Source organism: Pyrus communis, chromosome 7, assembly GCF_963583255.1.
Source record: "Pyrus communis chromosome 7, drPyrComm1.1, whole genome shotgun sequence".
NCBI lineage: Eukaryota > Viridiplantae > Streptophyta > Magnoliopsida > Rosales > Rosaceae > Pyrus > Pyrus communis.
The window spans coordinates 18,824,766-18,836,946 of NC_084809.1; positions in this window are offsets into that span (position 1 = coordinate 18,824,766).

Genomic DNA, 12,181 nt, shown 5'->3' on the forward strand with positions numbered 1-12,181 from the left:
CGCTGCATCTATGTCCATGTTGAAAATCTTCACGGCCCAATGTGCCTTGTGCTCTAACTCTACGGGCAAATGACATGGCTTACCATAGACGAGCCGAAAAGGTGACATCCCAATGGGTGTTTTGTATGCCGTACGATATGCCCACAGTGCATCATCTAAACGTAAGCTCCAATCCCTCCTTGTTGGTCCAACGGTCTTCTCCAAAATTTGTTTTATTTCTCGGTTAGACACCTCGGCTTGGCCATTTGTTTGAGGATGGTAAGGTGTGGAGACCTTATGTTTGACATGGTACTTTCTTAGCAACGCCTCAATGGTCCGATTGCAAAAGTGAGACCCTCCATCACTTATGATTACTCTCGGCATTCCAAACCTAGCAAGAATGTTAGTTTTCACGAAATCTGCAACCACCTTAGAATCGTTAGTACGGGTGGCTTTTGCTTCCACCCATTTAGAAACATAATCAACGGCTAGCAAGATATAAGTGAAACCATAAGATGGAGGGAAAGGGCCCATGAAATCAATGCCCCAAACATCAAAAATTTCAACATTAAAGACAGGGGTTTGCGGCATTTGGTCCTTGGTACCTATGTTACCCATTCGTTGGCAACGATCACAAGACATACAAAAGGTTCTAGCATCCCTAAATATAGTCGGCCAATAAAAACCACACTCTAGCATCCCAAATACACTGAAATCATCCATGAAAACCTCAATGATCTTTTCAACAAAATCGGAAAATATACTTACCATACACCTTTGGAAAGTGGCCGGTGCGTTGCATAAGCCAAATGGCATGCGACGATAAGCAAATGTTCCAAAGGGACATGTGAATGTGGTCTTCTCTTGATCATCCGGGGCTATCACAATTTGGTTATATCCAGAGTATCCATCAAGAAAACAGTAAAAAGCATGACCGGCTAACCTTTCGAGCATCTGGTCGATGAATGGCAAAGGAAAGTGATCTTTCCTAGTCATGGCATTTAGCTTCCGGTAATCGATACATACCCGCCATCCACCCTATGGCCGTTTTGTGCTCTCGCAGCACCCTCACAAGCTTCTCCTCCTCCATTGCCGTGAGACTTGATGAAATGATGACGGGCAATGTTTCGCCTTTTCCCAAAAACACATACTTCAAATGGTCCGGCAACGGCTTAAGTTCAAGCGATGGTGCCTGAACAACAGAAGGCAGCATCTTAGTGGAAACTGAATTTGAAAGTGAGAGTGGAACCTTACCATATTGTTGTGGCAATGACTCAAGGGCTGCCACAACCTCAATTATTTCTTCACTAGAACCTATTGCAAAGAATTCCTCCTCCTTGCCGTGGCCTTGCATTGGCCCAAATCCTTCATTTTTGCGCTCTATGGCCTTAGTGATGGTTGTTTCCAGGGCGTCCTCGTTCAATTCTTCAAGGTATACCTGCGCCAAAGAATCGATAACATCAATGGGAAAACAAGAATGGTCATCAACGGGATATCTCATAGTTTCAGAAATATTAAAATCAATCACTTCCCCATCGAATTCCATTGTCAAGGTGCCTTTGTATACATCAATCTTCGTTCGGGCCGTCTTCATGAATGGCCTACCAAGGAGAATCGGCAAAGATGTAGAATGGGCTGAATCCTCCATGTCTAGGACGTAGAAATCAGCCAGAAAAATTAAATGGTTCACCTGCACAAGCACATCCTCCAAAACTCCTTTTGGATACGCGTTAGAACGATCAGCCAATTGTATAATTACACCATCTTGTTTTAATTCACCCAAATTCATAGATGCATAAATAGAATAAGGCATGACATTTATGGATGCACCTAAATCAAGCATGGCATGTTCAAAACGATTATGTCCAATTACACAAGGAATCGTGAAACTACCGGGGTCTTTGCACTTGGTAGGCAGTTTACGTTGCAAAACAGCGGACACATTCTCGCTTACCTTCACTACCTCTTTGTTTGCCCTTCTTCTCTTTGTATTGCATAGGTCCTTGAGGAATTTAGCATACTTTGGAACCTGTTTGATTGCATCGAGAAGCGGTATGTTCACTTGCACTTTCCGGAACGTTTCAAGAATGTCCTTCTCGCTTTCTTCCTTTTTTTCTTGCATGAACCTGCGAGGAAAAGGTACATTGGGCAGATTAGGACGTGAAGTACATGAATTTGAACTTAAATTACCTGATTTGGCCGAGTTAGGGTGATCTGCCTCAGGTTGTGTCGTCTCTTCATCTACTTTCTGGGCAGATTTGGGATTGTTTGGCTCGGTCCCAACTTCTTTTCCACCCCTTAGGGTGATGGCCTTGGCGGATTCGAATCCTCCCTTTGGATTGACTGTGGTTGAGCTAGGAAGCTTTCCTTGCTCTCTAATCTGTCCAATGAACTCAGAAATCTGCCCTATTTGTTTCTTCATATCCGTCATCTCCTTCTCGTTATTTGCTATCCGGTTGTTTTGATTTTGCAACCCCTGCGAAATAGAGGTTAGTAATTGCATAGCTTGATCACTTTCCAAGGACGTACCTGAATGAGATGATGTCGAAGGTTGTTGGGGTGCATACGGCTTGGAATAAAAACCAGGGGGGTTTGGCCTAAATCCTCCTTGTTGGGCAGCTTGTTGTGGCTCCCTCCATTTGAAATTTGGATAGTCCCTCCATCCGGCATTGTAAGTGTTCGAGTATGGGTTGTTTTGATTTTGTCCTTGGAAACCAATTGCATTGGCAGATTCCCACCCACCATTCTCGATTAGTTGAGGGCACTTGTCGGATGGATGCCCTTGAATTGAGCACACGCCACAAACTTGGTGTTCTTGTGCTTTTGGACCAATCACAACCTGAGAAACAAGAGAAGTAAGATTAGCAAGTTGTGATTGAATTTCAGAAATAGCACTCACCTCATTTACACTTTGTTGCCGTGGGGCTTCCCTTTGGCCCACTCCTTCATATTGTTGAGCGTTGAGCGCTCGGTTGGCTATGAGAATCTTGGCATCCCTTGGTGTTTTGTCCACCAATGCTCCTCCCGCTGATGCATCAACCATTTGACGTTCGATAGGAAGGAGGCCCTCATAGAAATATTGAAGGAGAAGTTCCTCCTTCATTTGATGTTGAGGACATGAAGCTACAAGGCCCTTGAAGCGCTCATAATAAGCCGGGAATGTCTCACCATGATTCTGTTGAATACCACTAATTTTCTTCCGTAGGAGAATCACTCTCGAAGTAGGGAAGAATTTCTCCAAGAAAGCACGCTTCATACTCTCCCACGAAGTCACAGTTCCCGGGGCTAGTTCGTAGAGCCAATCTTTGGCCTTGCCATAAGTGAAAATGGAAAGGCCTTCATCTTCAATATACTCCCATCCACATTGACGGGGGTCATGCTCGAACAAACCACCTCGAACTCCTTCAAGTGTTTGTTGGGGTCTTCCATAGACAAGCCATGGAACTTCGGAATATGGTGTAACAAACTGGATTTGAGTTCAAATTCCTCAGTCTTCCCCTCTGCAGCCGTGGGGTATTGGATACAAAGAGGCAATGCATTATCCAAACCCGAGGCCGAAAGCTCCTTGATGGTTCTATTATCTGCTGCCATGGCTTGTTCTTCTTCAAAAATCTGATCCGTGGGCTTTTCTTCTACACCTACTTCGTCTTCTTCAAGCCCAGGTTGTGGTGGAGGTTGTGGTGGCTCTTGTTGACTCCTCGTTCTCCTCAAAGTGCGTTCAAAATCACCGTCAAAGTCGGAGATGTTCTCTATAATAGGCCGAGAGCTACGAGTCATACACATTACCTAAAAAAAAACAAGGAAACAAACAAACTAAGAATTTGAAATAAGAATGCACGAAAAACAAAATATAAAAATAAAGACAAAGGATTAGCAAAGTTGCTAATCCCCGGCAACGGCGCCAAAATTTGATGCGAGATTTACTTGACACTCAAATTAAACCCTCGTTTGACAATTGTAGTAGAATGGATAAGTGAGGGATCGTTCTAGACCGGGGATTAGGAGGGCTTGCTAAAACCTTCTAAATTGACTTAAAAACATAAAAACTAAATTAAAATACTCTTAACAAGACTACTATGACTCAGAAAGGCTTTGAAAAACTCAAATTGTCTAAAACAATCAAATTGACTCAAATAGAAGCTAGAACTTGATTTAGACGAATTTGCAATTGTTTATGACTCCAAAAGCTTTAAAGATACAAAAATAAAACAAATACGAATGATTAAGACTTAACAAAATAGGGGGGGGGGGAATTGTGGTTGGACGATATTAAATTAAAAAGACAGAATATAATTAAATGCAAAATGTAAATATGAATGTGATAAAAATATGGATGATGGAATAGCCAAGGGGTTCTTCTCCACACATGTTACACTTGCAAAACAAAATTGATTCTCAGTTGGTCTTTCGATAAGTTGTGAAACTCAATGCTCCAAGTTAATTAGATCCGCTTAGATTAACTTTCAGATTTCCCTAAATTCGTTGGATTGAATGGAATACGCATTACAACCAAATTATTCTTAATCAAAGTCCCTAACTATGGAATACGCATGATAGAGACATTCAACAAAGATCATTAAGTTCAACGGAAATCATAAACATCGACGAGGCATTCGTTACTATGGAATACGCATGAAACTTATGCCAAGAATTCGTTTAACGAGATTGTTTATAAGCAACCTCCACTACTTGTGAATATAAGTTCATAGCGATTAGGTGAAATTCACTTATATTCTAGCGTCATATTTATGCATGAAAATTAAGCTTGCAATCTCAATGAACATACATAAATAAGTTATCAATCAAACAGTTAAACGAATTGAATCCACAACTTATGAAATTCCAACCAAACGTAATCAATTCAAATTGCAAATATAAACATAGTTTCGAATTACCCCCTAGCTAAAGGGGGTTTAGTTCCTCATAACTTTGAAATCAAAGAAACACCTAAACATTCCAACAACTCAAACGTGAATTGTATGAACGTTTAGGCACTCTTCTCTTCCCTTCTCATACGTACAAAAGAAAGAGAATTAAATTTAAACTTTGAAATCAAAGAAACACCTAAACATTCCAACAACTCAAACTTGAATTGTATGAACGTTTAAGCACTCTTTTCTTCCTCGTTGTTGTAGCACAAGGTCTAAGGTGAGCTTAAGGGCTTTAGGTGTATGTGGAATGGAGTAGGGAGTGGTTGGAGATGGAAGAATGAAGAGAAAATATGCAGAAAATGAAGAGACTCACGGCTAGGGAGAAGATGGAAGTGTTTGTAACTGAAAATGTGTATGGAAGAGTGAGTGAATTTTGAGGAGTGTTGGATGCTTATTTATAGGTGAAATGGGGGAACAAAAGAGGGAATATTGCAGCTAGGAGGGGATGAATGATTATGGGTGCATGTGTTTGGAATAATGAAGGGGGAATGTATGTAATAAAACAACTAGGAAAAGTTATGGAAAGCTGGAAATGGAAGTGGGAACTCACTGCAAAGTGTTTTGGGGATGGTTCTTTGTGGTTGTGATGCATGTGATGGGTGGGAACAAAGGGGGAAACATGGCACAAGGGTGCTTGAGTGAATGATTGAATGTGCATGTGGAATTAGAGAATGAGTGGTGTGTAATGATGAAGTGAATGCATGTGGAAATGCAAGGTGGAAAGCTGGAAATGTGAGTGAAGGCCACGGCAAGGGGGGATGGTGAGAAATGATGGCATGAAAGTGAAGGGATTAGTGGTGCATGTGCATGTGTTTTAGGTTGTTGTTGTGATAAGTGATAAATGAATGATATGTGGTGAGTGATAAGTGAATGGAAGTGATAAGTGAATGGTTTGATAATTGATAAATGAATGATATGCTAAGTGATAAATGAGTGATATGTTAAGTGATAAATGAATGATATGTGGTGAGTGATAAGTGAATGGAAGTGATAAGTGATAAATGAATGATATGCTAAGTGATAAATGAGTGATATGTTAAGTGATAAATGAATGATATGTGGTGAGTGATAAGTGAATGGAAGTGATAAGTGATTGGTTTGATAAGTGAATGATATGATAAGTGAATGCTTTAAGTGTTTAAAATAGGGAACAAAGCCCTTCCTTGCATGGCAAGGAAGGGAGACACAAGGAAACACACGACAATGTCCTAAGGTTGCAAGGAATGTTGTTTTTGTGTTCTAAAATGCGTAGGAGTCTTCAATGATGCTTAAACATGAGGTCTTTTAGGATTTAACATTCCTACTTCAAGTCTTTAATTTCGTCCATCCTCTTGGCTCCAAGCATATGATATCCATTCCAATCTCTAATTTGCTTCAAAAGGCTCCAAAAGGCATCCTTTTGTATACCTTGCCCTTAGAACCTGAAAACACACAAAAGAAGCATAAAGGACTAAAATAACTAGAGAAACATAACGTAAATGCACGAGAACAAGCCATTTAAGTCGCATGAATATGCTCCAATCAGATTTCTACCACACCCTAATCTGATTTCCCTAGGGTTTAAGTCATGTAACACACATATATATATATATACATGCTTATGCCGCAGGTTTTAGACCATCAATTCATCCATTCACTCATTCACTCATTCATACATTCAGCATCAAATACCATAATTCACACCACATCACCCTAGTGCCGCAAGAAAGGAAGGAAGGAGAAGAGGACTTGTGCAATCTACCATCCAAGGGAGTGCCGTGCATGCCATTGGAGTGTGGAGCATTTCTGGGTTTTTTCTATCCTTAGTTTTAGTTCAATGTTTATGTTAATTTGGTTTTCAATTATGATGAACATGTGGAACTAATTTCTTTTTAGTTAGAGGTGAATTCGAAGCCATGATTATATGTTTTATATGAATTGATTACATCCAATTATTGTTTCTTAAGCCTTGAATGTGATTTGCTTATTTGAAGTTATCAAAAATTGTTTATGGATGTTGATTGGGGGTCGATACTTAATTTACATGCATGAATTTGATGCTAGAATATAAGGGAGTTTCACTTAATCGTTATGAACTTATATTCACAAGTAGCGGAATTCACTAGTCATGATTGTGTTAAGTAAATCCTTGGTATAAGTCTCCTGCTTTTCATAGTTACGAATGCCCTGTCAATGCTTATGGTTTTCAAGGAACTAAATGACCTTTGATAAGATTTTCTATCATGCTTTTTATAGTTAGGGAACTTGATAAGGATACTTTGGTTGTGATGTGTATCCCATCCAATTCAATGAATTAAGGAAAATCTAAAAGTTCCTCTCCTTTTCAGCCTAATTTCGTGCCTTCCCTTCACCCTATAAATATATGATGCCGCATCACTCATAAACCACCACCCTCTACCACAATTTCACACCACACCTTAAGAGCCTAAATTCACATAAATCCCTATTGTGCGCAGCAAGGAAGGAAGGAGGAGCCACCTGGAGTGTTTCTAGGTGTATTCTATCTTTGTTTTTAATGTTTAAGTTTAATTATCTTTGTTTTGCGAACATGAGGAGCTAAACTTGTTTTAGCTAGAGGAGACTTTGAATCCATGATTATATTTGCAATGTGAATTGATTACTTTCAGTTGTGATTTCATAAATCGTGAATACAATTTACTTAACTATTTGATTAAGAACTTATTCTTGTGTGTTGATTAAGAGGGCCTGCTTAGTTTGCATGCATGAATTTGATGCTAAAATATAAGGGAGTTTCACCTAATCGTTATGAACTTATATTTATAAGTAGTGGAGGTTGCTAGTCACGATGGTGTTAAGTAAATTCCTGGCAAGAGTATCATGCTTTTCATAGTTACGAATGCCTTGTCAATGCTTATGATTTTCACAAAGCTTAATGATCTTTGATTGTATCTCTATTATGTTGTTTATGTAGGAACTATTGAAGAATAATTTGGCTGCCAATGCGTATTCCATCCAATTCAATGACTTAAGTAAAATCTAAGGGTTAATTAGTGTTGTTCACGGTTAATCTAGGGTGTTGAGGTTCATGGTTTATTGGAAAAGGAACTGGAAATCAATTTGTATGCAAGTGTATCATGTGTGGAGAAAGACCCTCTAGCTAGCTTATCACCCATATTTTTCCCTAATTTCGTCCAAAGTTATTTAAGTCTTTAAACTTGTTTGTTTTTACCTTAATTTCGTCCAAAATCCAATCCCCCTTTACTTGGTTGTGTCTTTTAGTTAGAATTTGTCCAAACTTGTGTTTTTAAGTGTATTGAGTCAAGTTAAAAGTAATTTTCGTCCAAATCATCCTTTAGTGTCTAGTTTAAGTCTATTTGATTATTTTGTGTTTTTTTGAGTCTTTTAGTTTGTTTTGAGTTGTTTAAGTTTAGTTTTGTGTTTTTAAGTCAGTTTAGAGTAGATTAGCATCCCTTCTAATCCCTGGCCTAAAACGATCCCTATTTTCATATACTACAATCATAGGGTTTAATTTGAGTGTTAGAATATTTCACATCACTCGTTACGTCTAAAAGTGAGTCTTTTTTTATTGTGTGTTGCTGTTTTGAGTGTTTTAAGTTAGTTTTGGGTCTATAGAGTCTAGTTTAGTGTTTTTGAGTCTTATTTGTGTTGATTAGCATCCCTAGTTAATCCACGGTCTAGAACGATCCCTACTTGCATATGTACTACAATTGTCACAAATAGGGTTTAATTTGTGTGTCAAGTTAATTTTCACATCAACGTGCCGAACCCGAATCCGCCCTCTGTTTTCCGAAATTTGACCGTTTTAAAATAGTTCCGTTATTAGCCGTATTTTGTACAAAAAAAGCATTTATAAATTAGTACATTTTATATTTACATTAATGGTTTCATTTTTAGGTGAAAACACATCGCAAGGATCTTCGAAGCCCCTGAGGCGTGTTCAACCCGACGACATGATCTGTGGGTGGGTATTTTCTTTTAAATATTATATATATTTATTTAGTTTCCATTTATATATTTGAAAAAGAATTTCATACGAATGCCTAGATTATAATAACGTTTATAGAATTAGCGAAACAACGGAATTTACAAAATTATCCAAATCCTATGGGATGCACAGGTATGCGTACTTTTATGGGATTTTAATTATAGGCATGATTAATACTTTATTTATTAGTATTATGTCGACGTGAATTATCGATTTACTATTGTGTGATCGTATTTACATTATCTGCTCATTGTTGCTGCACTGGTGTTAGTACCCGCCCGATCCAGGACCAGTCGTTCACGTGTTTGTTCACATTGCACCGTATGCTCACTTTGGATCCATTGTAGGTGTCAGTCCTGTCCTAGATTGCTACAGGAAATTAGGACTCGTATGTGATGCACATAGCGCCAGTCTTCACGTGATTGTGGTACTAAAGCATAAACTCATGTGTTAGAATACCTTTGCATGAACTCATTTGTCAACATGTGTCGATGAGCACTTGATGTCATTTATTTATTTATGTGAGATATTGTCATTACTAGAAGTTATATGCTTATTTACGAATCTGTGACGTATTGAAGTCTTGAAATATTGCAGGTTATGGTAAGTATTTTATTATTATACGTAGTATGTATATTTTGGAAACTATATTGCTGTGATATATAATAGCACTTAAATTAAATCCTCTTATTGACAATTGTACTAACGATGTAAGTAGGGATCGTTCTAGGCGGGGGATTAGGAGGGATTGCTAATCTACTTAAAACTGACTCAAAAACTCAAAACTAGGCTTAAAAACACTTAACTAGACTCAAAGAACTCAAAACAACACAAAATAATCAAATAGATATTAAAGGGTGATTTGGACGAATTCTAACTAAACTTTGACTCAAAACACTTAAAAACACAAATTAGATAGATTCTAACTAATTTGACAAAACAAAGCAAGGGGGATTGGGTTTTTGACGAATTTAAAGTTTAAACAAACAAATTTGAATAACAAACTAAAGGAATACGAATTTGGTGAATTAATGGGTGATAAGCTAGCTAGAGGGTCCTTCTCCACACATGACAAACTTGCATACAAATTGATTTCTAGTTGCTTTCCCAATAAACCATGAATCTCAATGCCCTAGATTAACTGTGAAATCACTAATTAACCCTCAAATTTTCCATAAGGTATTGAATTGGACGAACAACGCATCGTCAACCAAATTATTGTTCCCAAGTTCCTTACATGAACTGAATAATAGAGACACAAGCAAAGATCATTAAACTCTGTGAAAATCTGATGTGAAAATTAACTTGACACACAAATTAAACCCTATTTGTGATAATTGTAGTAGATATATAAGTAGGGATCGTTCTAGACCAGGGATTAAATAGGGATGCTAATCTATACACATAAGACTCAAAAACACTAAACTAGACTCTATAGACGCAAAACTAACTTTAGACACTTAAAACAATAACCAATAATCAAAAAGACTCAATTTTTGACTCAATAAGTGTTTTGGACGAAAATAGGACTTGACTCAAAAGAGTTAAAGAAAACAAGTTTTGACTCAAATATGAAGACTAAGTGAAATGGGGATTGTTTTTGATGAATTTCAAACTTAAAACAAAAACTCTATAGAAAACACTTTTGAAAAACGAATTTAGGTGAAATAAATGGGTGCAAGGCTAGTTAGAGGGTCCTCCACACATGATATATGCATATGAACCAATTTCCAGTTATTATTCCTTTAGACTATGAATGACAATGCCCCAAATTAGTTGCATCGCACAACTAACCCTCAAGTTTTCCTTATTTCATTGAATTGAATGGAAACGCATTACAACCAAATTATCTTTTTCAAGTTCTTTATATGAGACGCATAACAAAGATACATATCAAAAGTCATTAAGTTTTGTGAAAACTATAAGCATTGACAAGGCATTCATCACTATGAAACGCATGAGACTCATACCAAGGATTTACTTAACGCGATTGTGACTAGCAACCTCCACTCCTTGTGAATATAAGTGAATAACTGTTACGTGAAACCCCCTTATACTCTAGCATCAAATTCATGCATGCAAATTAAATGTTAACCCCCAACCCACATACATAAACCAGTTTTAATAACTTAGATAAGCAAATCACATTCATGCCTTAAGAAATAATAACGGACGTAATCAATTCATATAAAACATATAATCATGGCTTCGAATTCACCTCTAACTAAAAAGAAATTAGTTCCACATGTTCATGATAATTGAAAACCAAATTAATATAAACATTGAACTAAAACTAAGGATAGAATACACCTAGAAACGCTCCACACTCCAATGGCAGATTTCGAACCCTCCTTGGATGGCAGATTGCACAAGTCTTCTTCTCCTTCCTTCCTTGCTTGCGGCACTAGGGTGGTGTAGGGTGAATTGTGGTGTTTGATGGCTGAAAGTATGAATGAATGAATGAGTGAATGGATGATTTAAAGGGTGTGGTGATGCGTTACGAATGTGACACACAAATTAAACCCTATTTGTGACAATTGTAGTAATGATGTAAGTAGGGATCGTTCTAACCGGGGATTAACTAGGGGTGCTAATCTAATATAAATTGACTTAAAAACACAAAAACTAAACTTAAAGAATCTAACTAGACTACTATGACTCAAAACTGCCTAAAACAACCAAATTGACTCAAACAGCAACTAAACTTGATTTGGACGAATTTGAAAGTGCTTGTGACTTAAAATACTTAAAAACACAAAATCAGATAGATTATAATGACTAAGACTTAACAAAATATGGGGGGATTGTGTTTGGACGAAATTAAATTAAATGGACAGATTGTAAAGAAAACAGATTGGAAGACAAATTGTGATAAACCAATGGATGATGGACTAGCTAAGGGGTTCTTTTCCACACATGAAATATATGCAACGTAAATCAATTTCCAATTATCAATTCAATAAGTTATGAACCTTGACACTCCAAGTTATTAGGTCCGCTTAAATTAACCTTCAGATTTCCCTAGAATCATTGAATTGGATGAATATGCATCGCAAACAAATTATTCCTAACAAGTTTTCTATATGAACAGCATGATAAAGACACAAGTTAGAATCATTACGTTCTTTGGAAATCATAAGCATTGACAAGGCATTTGTAACTATGAAAAGCATGATACTCCTACCAGGAATCTACTTAACACGATCGTGACTAGCGACCTTCACTACTTGCGAATATAAATTCATAACGATTAGGTGAAACAAACTTATACCCTAGCACCAGATTCAAGCATGCAAATTAAGCG